Source organism: Pinus tabuliformis, chromosome 5_1 (assembly GCF_031772625.1).
Source record: "Pinus tabuliformis cultivar Carrire ecotype Pingquan chromosome 5_1, CPIR1, whole genome shotgun sequence".
NCBI lineage: Eukaryota > Viridiplantae > Streptophyta > Pinopsida > Pinales > Pinaceae > Pinus > Pinus tabuliformis.
In genome coordinates this window covers 466,844,365-466,869,794 of record NC_142305.1, presented here as the reverse complement: position 1 = coordinate 466,869,794, position 25,430 = coordinate 466,844,365, and positions in this window count along the sequence as shown.

Genomic DNA, 25,430 nt, shown 5'->3' with positions numbered 1-25,430 from the left:
TGTGTTTTTGCATTAATATTTCTCATGGATATATACATGGAGGGAGAGACTCTTGGGCTTCACCTCCCAGTGTCTCTTCAGATTCCTAATATCCTTATTTTCTATTTACACTATTTACATAAATTACCTAAACCCAAAGATTACGTTTCAAAATTCCCCCCAAATCTAAAGGAATGTTGGTGAGTCCAAGCATCACTCTATATCTTTCAAACTTTTCTCTTCCAAGCACTTTGGGTGAATATGTGTGCAATCTGATTGCTTGTGGAACAATGGCATAGCTGGATTGTCTTGGCCTCAACATGATGTCGAATTAGATGGTATTTTGTATTGATCTATTTTGTTTGATCATGGAACTTTGGGTTCTTGGCAAACTTCATTTCAGAAGTGTTGTCAATCATGAGTGGAGTTGAATGCACTTGATTCATCTCCAAATCTTACATAATTTTCCTCATCCAAACAATTTCATTTGTTGCTTCAGCTACTGCCACATATTTTGCCTTGGTTGTGGAATCTGCTGGAATTGATTATTTGTGTGATCTCTAGGAGACAACTTCTGATCCAAGGCTCATAGCATAACCTGAAGTAGATACCCCATTTTACTTGTCTCCATCAAAGTTTGAATTAGAGTATCCAATCAAGCTGAGGTCGCCTACCTGTGGATACTTGAGTCCAAAATCTTGAGTTCCCTTCAAGTACTTTAGAACTCTTTTTTCAAAAAACTAATGTCCCTCATAAGAATTTTTCATAAACCTGGAGAGGATTCTAACAAAAAATCAAATGTTTGGTCTAGTAGTAGTCAGATAGTTGAGACTTCCTACAAGTTGTCTATACATTGTTGCATCCTCAAATTATTTTCCTTCAATGGATGTAAGATTAAAGTTCTGTTCCATTGGAGTAGTCAAATTATTTCACTCAACCATGCCAAATGTGTTAAAAAAATCTCCAATGTGCTTCTTCTGAGAGTGGAATATAAACTTTAGATGTTGAGTTACTTCAACACTAATATAGTAGTGGACATAGCCCAAGTCAATCATTTCTAAAACTTTCCTCAATTCCTTCTTTATGGATGCAATGTAGCTATCATTGTTCCCTTTCATCAAAATATCATCTACATACACCTCAATATATATAACTATTTTTCCAACTTTCTTAACAAATAAAGTTGCATCATCAAGATCATAATGTTTGAAGTTGAGTTTCAGAAGATGCTGAGTTAAATTTTCTTACCAGGCTCATGGTGCTTGCTTGATGCCAAAAAAGGATTTCAAAAACTTGCATACTTTGTGTTCTTGGCCCTTCACAGCAAATCCTTTTGGTTGGGACATAAAAATATTCTCTTTCAGATCTCTAATCAAGAAAGCGGTTTTTACATCCATTTGATGGAATTCCAACCGTTCTAAGATGCCATGGAAAAGAGTGTCCAGATGGTAGCCCATTTTTTCTGTGGGGGAAAAAGTATCCTCATAATCGACCCTTTCATTCTGTGCAAAAGATTTTTCCACAAGCCTAACTTTGTGCTTTTCAAGTGAGCCATCAAATTTATAGTTGTTCTTGTAGACCCACTTACAACCAAATGGGTTCGTTCCCAATGGAGGATCAACCAACTTCCAAGTGTCATTATTTATCAAGGCATCATACTCTTTCTTCATTGCTTCTTTCCATTAATCATGAGAAGCAACTTCTTTGAAGGAACTTGGTTCAAAATCTATAGAAAAATTCAGCTCACGATCATAAGAAACATCCATATCAATAGGTGAATCGAAATAATCTACATTATGTCCATTTTTCCTGGTTGAATTTATTGTTCATGTGTTTCCAATCTCATTAGGATGAATACTTTCAAGTTTATTTTTCAGCGATTTTGGAGGACCTTTCTAAGATGGCTAGGCTCCTTAGTTTACTGAGTTGGAACTGAATCAAGATTGATTCTCCCAATTTTTTCAATCACATCTCTGAAATTGTCATCAGTGGTTGGAGCTTCATGTGGGGGAGAGAGTGCTTCAGAAGAAGATTCCATAGATTGATCCAGTATAGGAATCCCCCCTTTAAGATGTGGAATCTTATTAAGATTGTCCTGTTCATTCTTTCAGCTACTCCATTCCAATGGGGATTATAAGGCACAATTATTTTATGCTTGTTCCAATGCTGGTGAAGATAGTTTTCAAATCCATTTGAAGTGTATTATTTTCAATTATCGGTGTCAATAGAGCCAATATGAGATTGTGCATCATTTTGAATCTGTGCATGGAAGTTCTTGAATGTATGAAAAGCATCATATTTTTTCTTCAATAAATAAACCCAACGCATTATGGTGTATTCATCAATAAATGTCATCATATATTTATTTCCATTTGCAGAAGGAACATGCATTGGGCCACATAAATCTAAATGAACCATTTCAAGTTTTTTATGTGTTATCAAATGTGAATCATGAAAATATTGTTTTCTATGCTTTCCTAGAATACAAGCATCACATTACTTAAGTTTCCTAGGAATTGTAGGCAAACTAGTACACCACCATTCTTCAACAAGTGAAGGTTGTCATAATTCAAGTTTCCAAATCTAGCATGCATAAAAGACTTTATGGAAATGTACCTTCATCATAATGAGAACTGTATGAGAATTTTTGTGCGCGAGAAGAGGTAACTTACAGCTTGAGAAGTCTTTCTTCTTTTATCCCTGTCATGACAAGTGAGTCATATGATGCTTTGTTGACCTCAACCTTGCCATCAAACATATGAATGAAGTGTCCTTGTCGGCAGATGTGGACCAAAGAAAACAAGTTTCTACTCAACTCCAAGAGGTATAGAACATCATATAGAAGAAATTCTGGAAGACCATGCAATTTGAGCCTGATTGTGCCAAGCCCTGACGACTTGATTTCTGATTTTTCTACAAACTATACTACTCCATCAACATTGCAATTAAATTCTTCAAACAAAGCTCTTCTAAAATTCATGTGGCAAGTTTCTCCTAAATCAAGAAACCAATAATTTTTCCAAGAAACAAGTGAAGCATTAATCAAGTCTTTAGTTACTCCAATTTTACAATGTTCCAAAAAATTGTGAGTGGATTCAGGTGCTTTACCTTTCTCTTTATCATGGTTTTTACCTTTAGCTTCATTTCTTTCTTGCTCAATTAAATCTCAAGGAAACATACATGTGGATGCATCATGTCCATCTCTATTTCAACGTATGCAATGAAGATCAAACTTTTCTCATTGAAACTGCCCCCCCCCCCCCCCCCCTCCCACCCCCCCCCCTCATGCCTTTAAAATTTAGTCTTCCTCTTCCTCTAGAAGAATCTTGAGCATGGTTCTACTCTCTATGTGAAAGAAAAATAAATTCATCACAAGACTGAGGAGCTATGTTCTTCCCAAAATCCTTCTCTCTCTGAGAAAACTTCCTCTCAAGGGAGTCAAAGGTAATATCCTTGAGTTTTCCACTTGCTTGGAATGACTCAAGATAATTTGAATAAGTGGGATATAGTGCTTTGACATAAGGTATGAGAGGAATGTCTATTTTGACACCAATTGTTTTTATTATATCATGCATAATAGATCTTACTTCTGATGCTAAAGTAAGAGGGTCATGATTTTTCAATTCAAGACTGAATACTTTAATCATCAATTAGACAACTTCAAGTTCAAAGTGTGACTCATACAATTCCTTCAACTTCTTGTCTTAAAAAGCATTTAAAAATGGTGAAATATGGTGTCTCAACTCTTCATTTATAGATGTTGCAATCAAGGAATAGGCCTTGTTTTTCTTGTTTTCCCAAATGGTGATCTCCTTATTTGAGGTGGGATTTTCAATTTCATCATCTCCTTCTCCTACACAAACTCCTTTCCACAACTCATTGAAAATGAGAGAATGTTTTATCTTTGGTGACCATTCAAGATAGTTCTATTTTCCCAAGTGAAGTACTCCAACAATAGATATCAATGAATGCATTTTAAAATTTTTGTGCTGTAAAAAATAAAAAAAATATACTTCACTACCAATATATTGTAAGAAATTGCACTTAATTTTGGTGGTAAAATAAACTATAATTTTGCTATATTAACAAAGGTCTATTTGGGGGACACTATATTTAGGATAGGGAGTATGTGGGGGAAGGAGTATTTGGGGTAGGGAGTATATGGGGGGAAGTATCACAGTTAAAAAATATTTGGATCAGATTCAAACTAGGATTGGTGGTGGGATGTATCACTAAACAGTGGTAGTGGGAGCGTATCACTAAATAGTGTGGTGGTAAACAACTACCTCACATATCGATTTTATGTCTCAAAGTTATTATGAACATATGGTAGTGTTCAATGGAGGTGCGATGGGTGGTATTTGAGGATTGTGGTATTGTTGATTGTGGGAGAATTTATATGGAGAAGATACAATATTGGAGCGTATATAGTATTAATCAACAGAATTGGGAGTGTGGAGTATCTAGGCATCAACAGATTGAGGAGGGGCCACGTATGCGGAGGGAAGAAATGGTGTGGTGAGAGGATTCGACGTTGTAGAGAGTCTAGGGTGTGGAGAGGTTGTATAACCTGTGTAAAGGGTGGTGGGGCACCATAGGGAGCATGGTTTTAACCAGTGTCTAGGGAGCATGGGGCATTATGCTTGGAGGAAACCAATGGAATACTGGGAGGTCAACTAGAGGTATTGTAGGAATTAATAGTAATACATTAAAATGAAAACCCGTGATGGGCAGCGCTGAAAAAATGTGGATGTATGGAGCATATTATAAACATATATGAAAACATTCATAGATATATGATAACAGATTATAAAAAAGAGACAGCGTTCAACATATTCACAGGTTCCAACAGAATGCACACTGGTATTTCAAATTATTCAACGCACAAAACCTTGATTACTTGCAACAAACAATAACCAAACCAACCTCATTGCCTTGAATATTATGGCATTTCAATGACCTTTAGTTCAACCTTAAATTCCAAATTAAGTGCTCAAATCAACCATCTCCGATGTAGAGGGACAAATAATATGATAGACCACAGAAATGGGGAAGACTTTAGAAGTGACAGAGGTGAGTTACAAGGGCAGAAAAGCTAAAAATGGAGCTAGCTCGGATACCATATCAGGGCAAGAGGTACCTCGACTATGCGAATTGTATTTTTGCATTAAGATTTCTCATGGATATATACATGGAGGGAGAGACTCTTGGGCTTCACCTCCTAGTGTCTCTTCATATTCCTAATCTCCTTAGTTCTTATTCACATTATTTACATAAATTTCCTAATCCCAAAGATTAGGTGACAACAATATCAAGTCTTTGGATGTGATGTATAGTCCTAATTTTTCCTTCTTCTTTGGGAAACATTGCTTTCATCCACAATCGCAACACTTAATGGGATGGAATTTTGGTCTCTTACTCCATGAATCAGCCCCTCTTTTCTCACTATGGTCTACCTTTTTTTATTTCTTTTCTTGATAATTGTTCTTAAAAAATGAAGGTTTGAACCCATTCTTCCTTTTCTCGACATTGATTCTTTTCTTATCATCCTAAGTCTTTTGGAATATTGGTCTGTTTTTTCTATACACTTATAGGTAATCTACCTTCCTCATACCTTCATCCAAATTCTTTGGTTCAAAAAATGGTGGAAAACCACTCACAAATATATCTATCTTTAGCTTTTCATCTTTCATAAAATCAATATACCTCAACAATTCAATGTATTTTCGACCATACTCTTCCATTATCATTTTCTCTAACTTCAGTTCAAGGAAATTAGGCATTTTTATTTCATATTAGTGCTTAGATAGGAATTTATTTTTGTTGAACTTTCTAAATTCTTCCATGATAACTTCCTCTCATTATAAGAGTTGTTTATACCACAAATTCACTTTTACCTTCAATTTATATATTTACTCTTGTACATATAAATTATAAGAGTATTTTTTTGCGGGTGGAAGCATCCTAGGGTCTTGGGTTGAAAACCCCAATAGAGCGGATGGCATACAAGATAAAGAAATACCTAGACAAGCAGTCTAAATGCTTAAACTACTGAAGTAGCAAAAGGAGGTATCACCCAGAGGTCCTACATTCGAGGTTGATCCCACAGGGTCCAAACCCTTTGCTCCTTTTGATGCCTTTAGAACTTGTAACTTATCTAAGAAAATAATATGGAACAACAATAATAGAAATCATGTTCATGATATAGTTGTTAAATCATATAAGTAGGTGAGCAAATGAGCATTAACATAAGATTCATAAGAAAATCATAACATAGATTAATGCATAAAAACAATAAATATCAGGAACAAAACAACATTTCTTTATTGATGTAAGTTAAATGAAATGTGGAAAACTACAACCTAAGTCTTCCTTGAGCTCCAAGTGAAACTGTCCTCTAGATCCATCTTGCCTAGGCCTCAACAATCTTCCTCCATCGATATACACAAGGATCTCATAGAAGTGATGAAGGACATCCCAAAGAAGGAAACAAAGGTTTCCTATAACTTGGGAGTGTAGGAGGCACAAGGATTTATTCTGACTTGATTATGGATGTAATCAACTATAATATCAATATCTCACCTCTCCTCCCCTTAGGCCTTCCCATGGAGGTTTATTTATACTTCTACAAATTAGTTTTTTCAGCTGGGAAAGAGTTGGGCCATGGGCTATAGTAGGTGAGTAACATGTAAAACCTATAAACTCCACTAGAATTTAAGGGGATTATTTATTGTTTAGTGTTTTAACACATATACATGGGTTGGGTATAGACTATCCCACGTGTACACTCTTTTTATATGCAGAAAAATAGTGTATGGGAAGTAAAACACTATTTTTTAGAATTTGGACCAAGTTTGGAGAGGAAGGGTTGCCCTAGGTCATAACCAGACCATAAATTCTACGAAGAGTTGTAAATGGTGCTATAATAGATGCCCCCTAATATATGAGGTCATAAGGGGTACATGATGGCCGAAATGTATTAAGTGTATAGAAGGAATCCTGCCGAGACCTGAGAGGAGTTCATTAGAATTCGACCTGCCAAGCCAGTGAAAGAGATAAAAAAGAAAGTTGTTGTCTGAGGCGGGCATACCTAGGCTTAGATATAATAAGACATGCCCCATGTCAAGTACAAACGCGGATCCAATATGTATAAAAGTATAAAAAGACTAAAAATACATATTGGATCATCTGATCATATCCATAGAAGTACATGTCTCAATATCACATATACAGAACTGATCAATGATGTTGAAGTAGAAAGCTGATCACTGAAGTCAGAAAGTTGATCAAAAAAGTACCAAGTCAAATGGTGGAACAAATGATACTATCTGCAACTCGGGTGCCAACATATAGGATTTCTCTATAATGAACTGAAACATATAAGGTGGATGGTGTCAACTAACAAAAATAGGAGGGACTGGCAAGTGAACCAACAAATGTTGATGCAAACTCGGGGTCTTCATCGACTGCTATGTTACATTTCTACACGACGGGAATAAATGATTTGAAGTTGACCATGTGAGAAATCATTTGATTTCCAGTCATTGAAGTATACTGTTACCAAATACGAGACTACTCATCGATAATTATGATGAGAGCCAAGGTACCCAATATAATATAACAAGTGCGAATAAATGAGTTGTAGTTGAACACTTGGAAGAATCTACCGATCATTAGACAATGATGCTTTCCCACTGTCGATAGTGAAGGAGTCTGCCACTGATGACTACAAACGCTAACGTACTACCAAATGGACTCTAGACCTTGTTCCCAGAGAAATGAGTTGAAGTTGATCGGAAATGATCCGCTAGAAGGAAGGCATTAAGGCATCCTTCATCAATCTAGTGCGAGTATAACCCATAGGCCAATAATATGGAAGGAATCAGACGAATAAAGTTGTAGTAACTCAACTGAAGAATGTTTCTAGCATACACAAGATGTAGCTAGCACACGATAGAAACCCTCTGAACCAACCAATAATGAAAGATGACACAAAGGCGAGGAATCCACCAATAGGGAGAAAAGGAAACAAAGGCACTACATGAATCTCAATGTGTGATAATGAAATTTGACATCAAACACAAGGGAAACCACTTAGTCAAATACACATGATATTGATCGGTGATGAGCTTAAGGTAACCTATCAATGATGAAAATAGGGCCAAGGTGCAGCTCTAGATCCGCTCTTAGAGAAATTTTTTGTAGTTGATAAGAGCAAGACCCACCAACAATAAGTCAATGGAGCTTCTCAAACTAGCATGAGAAAAGGACAAAATAGCTGATGTGATAATGAACATGAACTCTGACAACTAGGGATGGCCAATTAAAAATAGGTCAAGAGACAGTGTAGAAAAGCTGACTCAGGTTTACCTCCCTTAAACAAGAGCACGCCTCAAATGTGACCACAAGGCATCATATGATAACTTTGTATAAGTTTGTTGTTGAGGAAGCATAAGAAAACTCTCCACAGGATTTGAAGAGTAACTAATTAGAGGAGTATTGACTCAATAACAAGGTTAAGGCTCTCCTAACTCAAACCAAAGCCCATCCCAATGGAGGAAAGACTTATTTTCGAGTGCTTTGTTCAAGGGTGGCACAATTGACTCTAGGTGCCATCAATCATGGAAATAATGTCCCGTTCCTGCTCTTTTTGGAATATATAATTTTTTTATGTCTTTTTCATATTTATGAAGCCTAAAAAAGAATAAATAATGCTATAAGGTAGTGGAAAGAATGAGAGTCCAAATATAGATGCGCTAGTTCCTAAGAGGGGAACATTCCTATGCTCAATGCAAGGTGACGAAACTAGTCAATGACACTCAGAGGAATGCTCTTTCCACAGGTAATAGGGTGTCAAGTTGTAGAGGCTAAGTGATCGCAAGATTGATTTCACAAAAGACATGGTCAAAATGTGGCTTAAAGACGAGTCCAAGTGAAATTAGCTTAAGGCCAAAGGTACAAGTGGTAAAAATGCAAAGCAACAGTGCAGATCAACACAAAGGAGCCTCTAAGGTATAAATCTAGAAAATAGCGAAGAAGTAAGAGAATGAGTCTTCATCGGACAAGTCATGGTGAGACTAAAGAGGACTCCCGATCCTACGCAATATATTAGCATGGGAAGCATATGCTAGAAAGGATCTAACTAATATGTCCATGTAAAGGTTGGCTCTACCATCATATCATGATTTTACAAGTCGGCAAGTGAAAATGGTTTTATAACCAAGACATGATGGGGTCGACCATATGGCTAAAATATTGGAGTATGGAGGATAGTATGCAAAGTGTAGTGGAAAATGATATCCCTAACCTATATTCTAGTGAAAAAATGATACGTGCCATGATGGGTCTATAGTCATGGAATTGAAGCATTCTCTCAAAAAATCTTCAAAGTATCCTGTAAAAATAACCCATCCCAACACTCCAAGCCAAAAGGTCAAAAAGCCCACAAAAAATAAAAATAAACTTTAGAAAAAGTAATTATCATATGTCAACTTATATACAGACTTTTTGACTCACAATTTCTCATTTGTGTTTTGAGCAATTGGGTGAAGGAGCTATGGAGAAAGAACCAAGCAACCTTCCTCCATCAAATTCATCTGTTCAAATAGCCTCCAATCTTCCAGGTAACCTTCTAACTGAGCTTTTAATAAGTTTTAATGCTTTCTAAATGTTTTGTCAAAAATTTGACTATGAGAATTTATTTTTAAAAAGTTTCTCTCTACGTACATGCGGGTTGGATACATGTGAACTATGTATAGGAAATCCCTATACACGACCGTGTTAATAACAAACCCGTGTGTGTGCATTTGCAAAATTTTAAAACACGATTTTAATGATTCAAAACATCATTTTTTTAGGATGTCGATTAATTGGCGTGAAAGAGAGCATATTGTGATTGATAATGAAGTAATGGAGGATCAAAATGCATTAGATTCCTTATGAGGATGCGGATTGCTAAAGATTTTCAAAATTGTCGAATATGAAGGCAAATACTAGGTAGCTTGAGATGTTAATCCACTACTGGAGTGCAAATTAAGACAATTTTGTTATTGATTAGATGCCCCCGAGGATTGAAATAGAGGATATCTATTTCATCCTAGGTCTTTCCCAGAGGGGAGAGAGGGTCCACTCAACAGGAAGAACAAGAGCTAGTATTAGTGTGGAAGACTACGTATGAATATATTCTCCAAGAAACACCGAGAAGATTGGAACCCAGATTCCAATCAAATATGTAGAGAGTCTATCACTTAGAATCCTTCTTTTTACCATTGCTAGGGTAAATGGCTTTGCTTCTATACATTAGGCCTCTCATGTTTCAATGAGTCTTGCAGTGGATTGTCTCACTACAGTCTTCGATTTGCGCACACCCTTGTTAGCCAATATGAAAAAATGACTTACTTCTATCAAGAAGGGTCAGAAAAAGAACTTTGGATATAGAACCATCTTGTGTTCATTCTTCTTTGAGAGAGTACGTGGGACTTTTCCCAAGGTATTATCCACCATCATGAGCCCAAGAGATCCATGAATGAGCAGGTGGGTTGACATAATGAAACAACTAGGTGGCGGTGAGGTCCCTAGGAATACATTTGATGACAAGTTTTTCCTTTGGTGGGAACAACATGTCATTGCGGTCAAATATTACCCTTATGCCGGAATGGACCTCAGAGGAGATCTAGATTTGGCGTTTCCACCAGATGTAGCATGGGGCACCATAGGTACAAATGTTTTTTAATTTTTTAATTTTAATATATTTTTGGATTTCAAGTATAAATGAACAAAAATTTATTTTTGATGAGAAAAAATACTTACAAAAGTATTGATCATGACGCAGATGTTGGACTAGTGAGACCTAATGGTCTTCCTCGACATAGGCATCATGGAAGATATGTAGAAGGAGCCACCGTAGAGACTAAGAGGACCCTCCATGCAGTCCAGAGAAACTTGGTGAGGTTAACTCACCAAGTAAGTATTGTGGCTATAAAGGACCTACCAAAGGAGATGCAACAACGTGTGGTAGGAGTACCATAGGATTGGGCGCAACTATTTTGGTGGGTGAAAATGCCATCATTTTCTTCCTTTCCACTCATCCTAAGAAGGATCGCTAGATAGATGATCATATCTTTTTTAAGTAGACATGATGACGGGAATAATCCCAAATTTTGTAGGACATTTTATCCCGATTTTTTAATATCATTTTGGACACAAACCTCTATATATGTACAGATGGTTTATCATGATGATCATAGATATACAGATGATACTTTGATTTTTATTTTTTACTGTGATGAATGATTTGTATGTGAATCTAATGCTCGATTAGTGATAAAATCGGCTAATGAATTTTTTTATTGTGGAATATGAACAAGTGTGATATAAACAAATGACCTTTGTAATAAACACACTCTCATAATTGGTGATATAAATAAGGATCTCTCACATGATAGATGTTATTTAGTTCAGATACCACCAGTTGTGAATCCAAATAAACTACTAATGAACTAATACCAAGGGATATTGCCTAAGATAGTAAATTAATAATAATAGTATATTCGACGACATTATTTGAAGCAGGACTGGTACATATGCCTCTAAAAACCAAAAACTGGCGAGATGGATAATAAATCACCCAAGTCGCAGAAGCAAAGTTTCGGGTGTGTCTACTAGCACCATGAATAAACCCTAGATATATCAAATCATCCATCAATACCTAGGAAAGAAGATCAAAAATATTAACATCACTATAAAATTGATAAACAGATATGCACAAAGATACAATATTTACAATCAAGCAAATGTTGGGTTGAAGCCTAAGAAAAATACTTTTTAAGATAGTGCCCATTTCTGGGCTTAGACAAATTATTTCCCTCTAAATCAATCAACTCATAAGCCCCCTTTTTCAAAACAAATTTGACAATGAAGGGACCGTACCACATAGATTTAAACTTGTCTGCCCCAAGGCATATTTTTCCTGGTCTTAGACGAGGACAAGGTTGCCTTTAGAAAAAAATCTAGGATGGAAAGCTTTATCATATTGAGTTTCCACCCTCTTCTTATGAGCTTCGTTGATTATGGCCACATTTCAATGCTCCTCATTGAGATGTTCCAAATGAATGAGGAATTATTCAAGACTAGAAGTATTAGGAAGAAGTACAACAACTAGTTTAAGGGAAGGAATTTCACATTCCATACGAAAAATGGATTCCAACCCGTATACTAGTTGAAATGGAGTAAAACTAGTGGCAGTCTTCATTGACATTCAGTATGCCCAAAGTGCCAGATATAACGTAATGTTCGAATTGGATAAAGATTTGTTAATTGTCCTTTGTAGGATGATTTTTAGGGATTTGTTCACGACGTCAGCATGTCCATTGTCCTAAGGATAATATGAAGATGAATGCTCCTGCCGGAAACCCAATCTAAGAGCCAATTCAGACATCATTTGATTTTGGAAATGATTGCCATAGTAAGTGACAATCTCTTTAGGAATACCGAATTGGGAAATAAATTTATTAAAGAGAAACAATGTTGTTGTTTCACCATCATTCTTGAAAGTAGGCATAGCCTCAACCCACTTAGTAAATTAGTCTATAGCTATGATGATATACTTGTGATTTCCTACCGAAGGCAGATTACAAGTAGAAAAATCAATAGCCCACTTCGTGAAAGGACCGATGATGATCATAGTGAAAAGAGGAGCTCGATGTGTGCACATTGTTCAAGTATGAACCTAACATGGATGGCATCTCTTGACCGCTTCAATACAATATTTGAAGATCAAATCCCAAAAGTAACCTACATGCAAATTTTTTTTAGTTGTTTCAATCCAAGATAGATGACCACCACAAAGTCTACTGTGGAAATAATTAAGAACATACTTTGCTTCTTCTATGTTTAAACAACATCTAAGGATTGAATCAAACTTGTGACGATATAAAGTGTCACCTATAATAATATATCTTTTAGCGACGTGATGTAATTTTCTATGTTCATCCTTTGAAAAAGTGAGCGGAAACTTCGAAGTGTGGAGATATATAATAATATCTATGTACCAAGGATCTTGCGAGGAAATAAGAAAAAGATGTTCATCAGGAAAGTTTCCTCATCAACGATTTCTTCCTCACAAGGAAACTCTGAGCTCAATTATGCAAATACTAAGGATCTTTTAGAATTAGCTAAAATGAATTCGAGATTGAATTCTAGTAAAATGAAAATCCATCTATTATATTTGCCACCAACCACTCGGTTGCTGAGAACAAATTGAAATAGATTAACAGCTACTAAGACAAAAGTTTTTAGAAGTAGAATATAATGTCTAAGTCACTGGACAACATGGACAGCTGCCAAAGTTAATTTATCAATGGGATAATAACGTAGTTCACAACCCACTAAGCCTTAGCTTAGATAGTAGATTATGTGCTCACAGAGAGCATCATCCTCTTGAATCAGAACCATACCAATAGTTGATTCTACTATAGCGAGATATAAAAGGAAGTCTCTACTATCATCAAGTTAACTCAATAAAGGAGCAGAGGTTAATGCTTTTTTAACAGCATCAAAGGAGGATTACGTGAAATCATCCCATAGAAATGGGACACCTTTCTTAAGCAATCACATAAATCCTTTTGTAATATTGGTGTAATTATCTATACATATCCTTAAGAAATTGGTTTTTCGTTGAAGACTTTGAATTTTACATGTAGAAGATGGGGGAGGCAACTGTAGTATCGCCTCAACCTTGAAGGGATCTACCCAAATCCCTTTAGTCAACATGATGAATCTCAACAACTAACCAAATGTAATAGTGAAAACACACCTATTCAGATTCCACCGGATTTTATAAAAATGACATCATTCAAAGATAAATCGAAGATGTTTAGGATGATCTATTCTCTTTCGAGAACGAGAAGCTAAATCATCCAAATAATCTTCGATAATATGCTTGTTATCATGAAAATCATATGACATGGGCCGCTAAAAAGTAGCTCCATCATTTTTAAGTCCAAAAGGCATTTTTTTGTATGCAAATGTACCCCAAGGGAAAATAAAAGTTGTCTTACGTTGATCTTCTGGATGGATAGTAATTTGATTATAACCAGAAAAACCGTCCACAAATGAGAAAATTTCATTACCCGCACACTAATCGATAATCTGATCAATAAAAGGCATGGGGTAATTATCTTTAGGACAAGCCTTATAAAGTCAATGCATACACAGATCGTTCCTTGTTTTTTATCTACAGGGATTGGATTTGAGACCCACTCAGTTAAAGGAATAGGGTATATGAAACCCACCTTAAGAAACTTCTCAACCTTAGCTTTGATAGCTACTGCGTTTCTAGGGTTTACCGGTCGAAGTTCTAACAAATAGGTTTTTAATTTTCATACATCTTGATCTCATGCTAGACTATATATGGATCTATTCCAGGCATTTCCTCATAAGACCAAGCGAACACATCTTGAAACTCTTTAAAGAGATCGGTATAAGTTTGAGTTTATTCAGGGGAACGGTCAACTCCAATGAAGACATTTTCAATAATGTTGGGATTCCTAGAGATGTTAACTAGAACATCTTATGAAATGACAACCATGTTACCTTCGACAGAAAACTGTGCTGGAGCCAAAGGATTTAAAACTACGTGAACATCACTAGTAGATGAAGAATTGGACAAACTCTATTCTACTTCCCACAAATGAGGGAGGAAATATGACCAATGATGCAAATCATACCAGGATATTTCAACACCAGGCATTTCTTCTAGGATAGCTTCTTGAAATGGAAAAACAGTATCTAAGAAATCCAGAGAAGAAGTCGAATCTAGAGTCTAGGCTGGAGCCATATCCCCATCCAACTCCTCTGGTGAAAAAGGAGTAGGATCGGAGTCTGCAGTGTTAATAATAGACCGGTAAGAAGTTTTAGCTGTAAACATAGGAAATGCCATTCCACCTACCTGCCCCTCATCTAATTTGGTGGTAGATGAAGGTAAGGGCCAAGGATCCAAAAAATAATGAGTTCTAAAGACTATTTTTGAGAAGGTGCCTTGCTGGATGAAATAACATTAATTCTAGTTATAGGAGCAGGAAAATCAAAGGTACCCATTAAGGAAGAGTACATTCCAACTCCTAAATTCTCTATAGGCTGCTTGGGATTGCTCACTAATAGAATAGTAGATTTCGAAGATGTATGGGACTCACCCTGAGAATAATCCATCTAATCAACCTTTACAATTCTCCCTTCATGAGGAAAACAAAGGATGCGAAATAAAAATGATACAATAGCATCCATCTTGTAAATACAATTTCTACCTAAAACGAGATTGTAATCCATATTTGCATCAACTATCTCTACTTCAATATTTACAACCTTACCCCCAACACAGATGGGAAAGGCTGAAATAATCCCATGCAGTCTATGAGAATGACCATCAAATGATGTTAATAGAGTTGCTTAGGGAACATCCTGAGGCGATCCAATAGCCTTCCAACATGATATGGGCATTACACATGTGGAAGCTCCCTCATCAACTATAGTTTGAAAGGTATTATTTTTCTGATATGCAGACTTGATTTGAAAAGCCATACGATGTGGGACTCTCTTCTTGATGTTTGACATATCAAATGTAAGCACAAGAGAGTTTTTTGGATCAACTGCTCCAATCGGAGGGAGCAATGAACTCCTTTGTGTTGGGCACGACTGGAGTACCTCTAACACCGATGTAGAACAAGGACTCTGAGCCAGATCTTCTACAATAGAGTAGTTTTGGGCTTCCTTAGCATTGGGGTTAATGGTCGAGAATTTTACGAAGCCTTTCGGCATCTGAGGTATAGACTCAAATATGGGCCTCTCAATATGGAGTTGCTCTGAAACATCGGGAGTAGACTTAGCCTTAAACGATTGTGATTCATCATAATCACGTGACTGTGTAGCAATGTCAATATGTGAACTCATCATGTAAACATTTAATGTATTTTCCCCTTCTTGGTTTCCCCTAATGGCGGCACCGATACTAGAATTCATGCCAGCAACTAGCTATTTCCATCGGGGAAAAGGGTTAGTTAGCACAGTATGGGAGCTAGAAGACCCCTCATGAACCAAAAAGCGCTGAGCATATTGAATCTTAGGGAAAATATGAGTCAAATGGTCACCATTGCATAACTTGCATGGAAACTTTATTTTCTTCTTAGACTCTTTTTGACCCCTTCTGGCATCATTGCCAGGTTTGTTTGCTTTTCCCTTCCCATCCTGATTCTTTTTCCTACCACATCCTTTCTTCTTCCCATTGGATTGTTGGTTTTCTTTGGGGTTATAAGTTTGAATGACATTTATAGATGAAGGTTGAGAAGGCATAGGCACTGATGGTGATTCCTCCATAGAAGAAGCAGTTTGTAAAGACAACCACTGCAATTGATTTAACAGGTTTGTCGTGTTAGTATCAATTGATTTGAATATCCCGTCGACATGGGGACCTGGCTTTGGCTTGGCTAAGTCAATCTTGGACCTAGAAGCATCAGGAAATTTTTTCTGAAGAATCCCAGATTGAGAATATATAAGTTCTACTTATTAGGCTCTAAAAATAGCCTATTCATTGATGAATACACTGGAGAGCAATACGTCATTATAAATCTCAGGTTATAAAGATTTAAGAAACCATTAAAGAAGGAATTTTTGTAAAATATCGACTTTAGTGAGCCTCTTCCTTCTCCTCCACTTTTGGATATGATCCGAAATGTAGGTTTCCTAGTCCTAGTGGAAATTATCTAATAGCTCAGTTGTTGCATCATAACAAATGGGCAACTAAAAAATGGTTTAAAAATATAGGAGATGTTAGAGTCGGTCTGGTCAGTCCTCCTTCAGAGATCAAAACTCTTTATGCATTTTATTTTTAGGAGTCCCGCTCCATTCATCCAGCTCCATTCTGCTAGGAGCATGCCATAATCTGATGGAAAAGGTCATGCTAGTCATTTCCCCTCATGTTTGGCTCCTGCTGGCTTAGGTCTTTTGTTAATGATCACTAAAGTCCATGACAATCAACGTCTGGTCCTTTAATGGACAAAAGTCATTTTCGATAATTAGGTCTAGGTATTAATCAATTTGGTCTTCAACCATGTCCAATAAAGCCATGCAAGCCAGAGTGAGGCCCTTACAAAGTTATGATTCAGAGAGTTTCATCGTCATGTGAACAAATTTCGACTGTTCTTCAAAACTCTATTTTGAAGAAAATTCAAATAGTGTCATTTGTGATAAAATTTTCAAAAAAAGTCATCTGTTGATTTCTTCAGGTGCAGTCATGGTTTCCATGGCCAAATGACTTGTCATGCAATCCCTGCAAAGAGTGCCGAAAACTTCATCATTTGACATAAAATTCCAATGGGAAAAGAGAAATTCAAGTGTTGCTTTAAGTCAGTGAAAAAAGCCAAAATGAAACATTAGAAAAGTGGGTTTTTGGAGAAGAAAAAATTAAACCCATGAATTCAAAGCCTTTAAATAGAGGTTTCCACAAGCAAACAAGGTCATTGTGCAAATCAAGGTCATAGAGAAACGTTGCAAAGTGATTAGGAGAGCAAAGTGCATGTTTAAGAGTGAGTGGGAGTCATTTTCCAGAGCGCGGCACACACACATAGGGGCGCGACACACACACAGAGTGCGGTGCACATAGAGCCATGCGACAGTGCAAAACTTCTACGGGCACGACACACACAACAGGTGCGGTGCACTGGGTTTGGTGCGCAACGCACACCCACAAAGGCCCGAAACCATACCAAATTGCCTCAAGTTGCCCGTGAAACCCCTCAAATCAATAGGTAGGCTCTATATCATGGCTTGCTCATCAAATTTTGTGAATTTTATGGTGGTTCATGGCTATGCTTAATTGCAACAAATCTCATAAAACCAACCATAAGAAAACACCAAAAGCCATTGTTGCATAATTGTGGTGTTGATGCCAAGGTTCCATTATCACCCCTCATTTTCCCTTTCTTACCATTTTTCCCTATCCCCCCTATCCCATTTTTTCCTATTCTCCCTACCCTAAAATATTACCAAACCCTTATTCCTTATCCCTCCACTCTTTGGTCAATATAAACCACAAAACCCTACCTTATCAAAACCCCAAAACCCTACCCTATCAAATCCCCAAACCCTCCTATATATCCCTAAACAAAACATCTCCCCATAACCCGTATTCCCATCATATTATTCCCCTCCTAATACTCCCTTTTTTTCATTGTTCCCCTTAGTGGCAGATATCACAACAACGCCTAGTTTCACACCATCATCAAAGAGCAGCGCAAGTACAGTACACACAACAGTCATGGCATCTAAGCATTCATCAGAGTATGAGAAGGAGACAAAAAGTGATTCACCTCGAAAGAACAGGCTCCCAGGAGACATCACAAAAGTGGAAAACATGTTAGGGATAAGCCAACCACCCTCACAGAATTGCAAGCATGCCCTCTTGCTATGTCATGTTTCCAACATCTATCATGTTTTGAATTTTGTCAAAGAGTGGCTAATGTTCGAGTTCATCATGCGTTGGCCCATATTTTTGTGCTTCACCTACATGGAGACCAATCTATCTTGGCTGCTGTCACCTTCACACTGACACCTGAAACTGTCTCATTAGCAACTGGCATACCAAATGTTGGAGAACTATGGCACAAGAAACAAAAATTTGATCGGTAGCATTATGAGCCTTACATTAAGGCCAGTTCCTTGAGGTAGCTCACATGAGTCTTTCCATTCAGATATTTGAAAGATGAATATGCTTCACTCATGAAGTTGATCATGAAGTACTTCAGCTGTGAGGGGAGGTTCTCTCGTTTATATGCCTATCACATCAGGTTGCTCATGCACTTTACCAGGGTACGGATGATGAACATCCCATTTTTCATTTGCAGGAACATAGAGAGGATGAACACCTTCATGCGGCACAAGACACCTCAGCAGTAACTTAACAGCGTTTATCACTTTGCTCTTATTAAGATTTTGGTGGTTCATCAGCTAGGATTGCAGAACATTACTTGGGATGATATCATCTCCCATGACTGATTCAGCACTTCATAGGTATTATCAGAGGTTAAGCATGAGGGTGAACCTTCTTTTTGGTATGAGTGCCATGAGACTGCTAGTGTGCCGATTTTCATCACATATCAGAAGGGCACCAGACGTTTGTTTGCAGCGGCAAAGCGAGTGTTACCTCCACCCGGGGTGGAAGGGGCCTCGCTTCCACCATCAGCATCACAGGAACAAGACAAAGGCAAGGAGCCAATGCAGGATGAGGGGCCTTCAGGTGAGCCATCAGGTGAATGAGAGACTAAATTCGTTCTCCTTCATGATGATGATACAGATACAGATCCACCAAGTGCACAACTTAGAGAGATCATCCAGGAGCAGCAAGCAGAGATTCAAGCCTTGTCCATTGATTTGGAAAGAGCCAAATGGAACATGAAATATCTGGAGTAGAGGAACAAACAGTTGGAGGATCAGCAAGTGATCATGGAGCTACAAAATATTCGTGAGCATCGCCAAGCTGCACAAAGGAGAAGAGTTGAGCTCACGTCATTGGAGCAAGAGATCACTGAGGACCAGGAGGCCAACCTAGAGAGAGTTAACATGCACTTAGAGAGGCTGCTGGAAAAGGCCGACAAGGACCATGCATTGCTGAGACACATGGCTTTCCACTACATGGCGTGAAACAAAGTGTGCAAGGCCTGAATCAGGAATTTGAAGGCGAAATTGAGGAAGGCAATCAAGAAGCAAAAGAGGCAAAGGGAGCTTGATCGACTTTAGATATTGGCCAAAGCCTCTTTGGCCCAGCATAACACTCGATAAGGAAGCCCCAGCCCAAATTTCAAGAAATTTGGGGCAATTTTGGTCACATGGCAAATTTTTGGTCACAACATAGGTTTTTTCTCCCTGTGCAGTGGCACGACGCTTAGGATTGGGAGCTCCAAATCACAAATGGTTTGCATTTTTAGATTCAGAATGAAAAATCATGACTACTGGTGCTTGGACAAGAAATTTGGGCATGATTTGAGTCTCGAGGAGGTCAAAAACACTCAAAAAATGACCTCTCTGCCCCTATTTTGACACACAGGAAGTAGTCTTGGGAGAATGAAGTTTTGGAGGGGCAAATGAGCACCAAATTTAGAAATTCCACTTGGGCTAGAAAGTAGATGGGTAGGCTTTCCAACAAGTACACTTGGGCACAATTTGTGCTCCTGCAGGTACCTCAAAGTCGTCGCCAAAGTGGCGTGGTGCATATAGCTTTTGGCGCGGCACATATAGAGAAAAAGGCCAAAATCGCGCCCGCTTCGCGAAATTTCGATTCGTGACTTTCTCCAAGTGGGCCCGCTCATTTACACTATATTTTTCTTGGCAACTAAGGAAATGTTGAAAAAGTATTTTCACTAAAGGTGGGCTCCTATCCAAGTGCAAAGGAAGGTGAGCAGTCACCCAAGCCATTTGTCATTTTTGTAACGTTGCACCTGTAACTAATGGTTGGCTTTCCACTTCCACTTTGTAATGATGCGAAAAACTTCCCAACTCTTGGTCATTCTATTTCCTCATGGCATAGTCTATTTATTGTATTCAAACCATTTGCAAAAAGCTGGCTTCTAATTTCTGGGAGACTGTGGGTGAGAAACTCAGTTCTTCATTGTATATTTTGATAGAGGATTAATGAAAGGCAGTGGCTCTGTTTCATGAGATTCATGTGGTTGTGAGTGTAGCAAATGTGTCTCTTATGTTTCATATGCATTTTGTAATGTTTCACAGTTCATTTCATATTCATTTCCAGTGAAATTTTCTATGTTAGATAAGGTAGAATTCATTTTTATTGCTCTACCTGTGGGCAAATTTCATGTTCAATGTTCTTCTTCCGTTGAAAAGGATTCATGTACTTATGCCCTTTTCACCCTCCTAAGCAATTCCTCCATTCCGCATTATTTCAAACTAAATTGCTAAACTTTTTGCCTATCTTGCCTCACGAAGTAATCTGTGCCTTTGTATTAAATTCTCTGCTCATTGCTGTCCTTTGGTCCCATACCATCCCAGAAACTCAGTAATTCATAAAAAATTGCTTTCTTGTATCCATATTTCCTTACTAGCATAAGATCAATATTTCATTGTTAGTCATCTCAGACCATTCTGTTTACTTATTCGCTGAGAGTGACTCGAAGAGAACCCTCTCCTGTTCTGGTAGGGCTAGCTACCAGACTGAGCATGGTTTGTGGTTAACCTGAATTTTGCCTTCCTTCAGCCTAAGGCAGATTTAGGTGCTAACAGGAGCCAAATCACCAAATGAAGCGATGGTGCCCCTTGGGAGTTCAATGCACCATTTAGTCGCTTTCCCATTTAGGGTGCATTAAAATAATCTCAAAATGATTGAATCATCTATCAGGGACTTCGACGAACACCATAAGTGGAAAGTGGTTATATGATCACCAAGATTTTCACTAGTCTTCCCTTCGAATTTGGGTATATCCGACAAAATTTTGGTTGGAACCAGAGGCCAGGCCAGGTTATATCTGATCAAATCATTAGTCAACTTGGATAGATATGGCAAGTTTAACGTTGTTAGGAAAGGTAAGCGTGGAGGACCCTGAGTATTCCACCTGGTCTGGGTAGAATTTCCAATGTTCTAAAAATAATCCCCTACACTTTTGAAGGCACCAAGTTTCCTAAAGTAATTCGTAGAAAAACCTAAACCCTAAGGAGAACTTGTGGCCCAAAAAAAATCAGAGTTTGTCCAACTCCTACTAAAAAAATTCTATATCCAGTAAAATTACACCCTAGAAAGGTGTTGAATGGAGTAGAGAGCCCTTGGTAAGGGTTTCATGCAAGAGCATTGGGAGAAAAACTCTGGAATGAACTCATGGAGGAACATGAAATATTCCCCTATTGGCTAAAAGAGAATTGATTCCTGGCTCCAAGTCCACTAACAGCTAGGTTAGTTCATCCTTGGAAAGGTATATAACTTTGACCCATCGAGGGAAAAGGTATTGATCCTAAAGATGGGTTAGAATGTGGTATATGACCACTCCCAAAAGGGAAACCCTGAAAAGAAGCTGACCCACTTGCCATGGAATGTATAGACGTGGAGGTAGCTGATGGAAAACTTAACGGAGCTAAAGGAATTGCACTAGTCAGCATTCCAAAGTGGAAATAACCAGTGCAAGAGGCAAAAGCTTCAGTGCCCGTACTTGAAGATGGAATGGAGGTAGAGCTAAAAATTAGTGTTAGGAGTGATTTAAGGTATGGAAATCATACCTCATCCTTGTACTAATAAAGGAGTTTGCATACTAGTAGCACTCATGGTGAAAACCATGCTCCCAACAATGGTCATTGAAGGAAAAGATCGAAATAGACTTGGGCTCAAAGGCATGTGGGTCGGAGTCCCAATGTATAATAAAATGTCTGGATGATCGGGAGGAAGAGGAGAATTAGTAGTCAAAAGGGACTCAAGAAATTGTTCAACCTCTATAATGTCTTATGACTGGAAGAGGACTCTAGAAAGGACTGTAGTGTTCCTCTCCAACTCTTTACTGATACCAGGTCTATTATGTGAATGAATAACTTGAATTGGAGGATCAATATCTATTGCATGCTACCACTGATTGGAAATCACTGGTATAATTGCCACTATGCCTTCTAGAAGAAGGGTCAGCACTCGTAGGTGAAAGCCCACGAAGACTCCTAGACCAACGAACTGGTTGATCAGACACTTTTAACTATTTTTAAGAGAAATAATTAAAGACTCAAAAAACTTATCAATCTAGGTCAACTAGGAGCAAAGAGAACTCTCTAAAAAAGTCCCTAAAAGATACAATCAATCAAAATACTTCCAAGTATTTCCATTCTAGGTGATGAGGACTGGACACCAAAATACAAGAAAGTGAAATCAAGAACCTTCCGAAAATATTCTAGGATAATGATGGCCCAAGCCTACTAGCGAAGGTAATATAAATAATTATGGTGACCTCCAAACAAATCCTTTGACAGTGCAAGCACCCAAGATTCGGAAGGGTACCCTCTAGAAGTACTAATGAATGTGATGCAACGTCTACCTTAGGTGCCACGAAATTCCCCTCTGCAGCCACCTATGTGATCCCTAGGAATAGCAACTAAGGGCACTAGTTTGTATCAAAATCCAGGTGGAACAGTCTCCAGGTGGGATCTAACAAGTAGGAGAGGGTGTATCTCTCTTCCTTGTCTTCACTCTCCGTCGTGCTTGACTTCCAGTCACAGAGCTTTCCTGGTCTTTCTAATGACACTAGATTTCACTTATTATTCAACTTCTATGTTTGATAGTTTGAGTGACCTTGGAGAGTTAACTCTCCACTCACCTATTCCAAGGCCCTAAAGAACCTAAACCTGTTGTTGTTATGAATGAAAAATTAAAAATGTTTTAGTTCTTTTCATTAAAGTGCTTGATTTTAGATGGTTGTTCTTTAAGTCAAAGGTATAACGGGAGTGAAACTTATGGTGTTTTTGACACAAAGGAAATCAATAGAAATTTAACTATATGCATGCAATTATTTTCTTTCAATGAAAATGGATTTCTACTTGGCTCTACGAAAAACTTATATAAGAAAAATATTTATTTTTCTTTTCCTTTTCAGAAACACTCCACACACACTCAAAATCTAACAAAAAGACTAAAAATGCTTATTATGAAAACTAACCTAATGCAAACTTAAATGATGATGCAAGATCCTATGGATACTCATATAATAAGAAAATGTGTTTCTTTACAAGATTAATAAGCCAACTTGAAAATAAACAGGGAAAAAATTCAATAACAAATTTCCCTCAAAACTAAGTAGAACCAATTGAAAAAGTTCACAATTGCTCAAAACAAAATAGAAGAAACCAAAAACAAAAACTTGGAAAGAAAAAGAAAGGAAAAAACTATGTTTTTGTCCCTTTCCCTTTAAAAACCCAAAGAAATTTTTGAGGTCACAAAACACTACTAAACCTCAAAGATCAAGAAACAAGCATAAAGAGTCCTAGAACTTTGCAAGTTATGCAACTCATCAATAAAATGAGACTTGAAATGAGAAGGGACTACAAACTTGCACTAACTAATATAAATAGCAGTAAAAAAGACTTTAGCAAACCAACATAATGTCAAGAAAGACTCTCAATATTGCCAAAGAGACACTCAAAAAACCATGAAAAAGAAAGGTCAACCAAAAAGGAAAGCAAAGAAAATAAATTCGAAAGTTGGGTTATAAACAAAACTGAAATCAATTTCTTGTTTTGGAAAGCCAGAACAACCAAGAACTTTCAAACAGAAGTGTTGCACCTAAAACTGAAATTCAAACCTTACTCAAAAAGCAATCCTAGGTCTACTAGGTTTTTCACCAAGAAGAAGATTCGAAATTGAAAACTTGCAAGAGAGTGGAGTTCTACTGACAACCAATTACCAGAAAATATCAAAAGTCCCCAGTCAACAGTCTTAACTGGGTGAAAGATTTTGAAAAATCAATTCAAAATTAGGTATACACAACTCTGTAAAGGCACAAAGGCATTCACACACATTTTAAACATAGGAAACTTGCATATATATGGGTCTATTTGAGGAAACAAGCATGTATACACTACTGTATCCCTAAAAAAATGCATATGAAAAGATTAATGAAGAAAAATAAAAAATCAAGGCCTGATCCAAAAGTTCAAACTTGATGTCTGGGAAGCCAATAAGTAACTGACACTGTAAAAAATAAATCAAGAAAATAAACCCTGGACAAGAACAAAAAACCCAAACTATGACAAACAAGAATGTTTTCCCCAGTGGAGTCGCCAAGTCTATGGTAGGTGGAAGAACCCTAGGGTCTTGGGTAGAAAACCTAAATAAAGTAGAGAGAATATATCATAAAGAAATACCCAGACAAGTAGTATAAATGCTTAAACTACTGAAGTAGGAAGAGGATGTATTAATCAGAGGTCCTACATTCGAGGTCGATCCCGCAGGGTCCAAACACTCTGCTCCTTCTGATGTCTCTAGAACCTGTAAATTATCTAAGAAAAGCATATACAACAGAAGTAATGGAAATCATGTTCATGATATAGGTGTTAAATCATATAAGAAGGTGAGCAAATGAGCATTAACATAATATTCATGAGAAAATCATAATATAGATTAATCCATAAACACAATAAATATCAAGAACAAAACAACATTTCTTTACTGATGTAAGCTAAATGAAATGTGGAAAACTACAACCTGAGTCTTCCTCCAGCTCCAAGAGGAACTGTCCTCTAGATCTGTCCTGCCTAAGCCTAAACAATATTCCTCCATCGATATACACAAGGATGTCATAAAAGCCATGAAGGAGATCTCAAAGAAGGAGAAAAAGGTTTCCTATAACTAGGGAGTGTAGGAGGAATAGGGATTTCTTTAGTCTTGATCAGGGATTTAATCAACTATAATATCAACAAATGATCTCTCC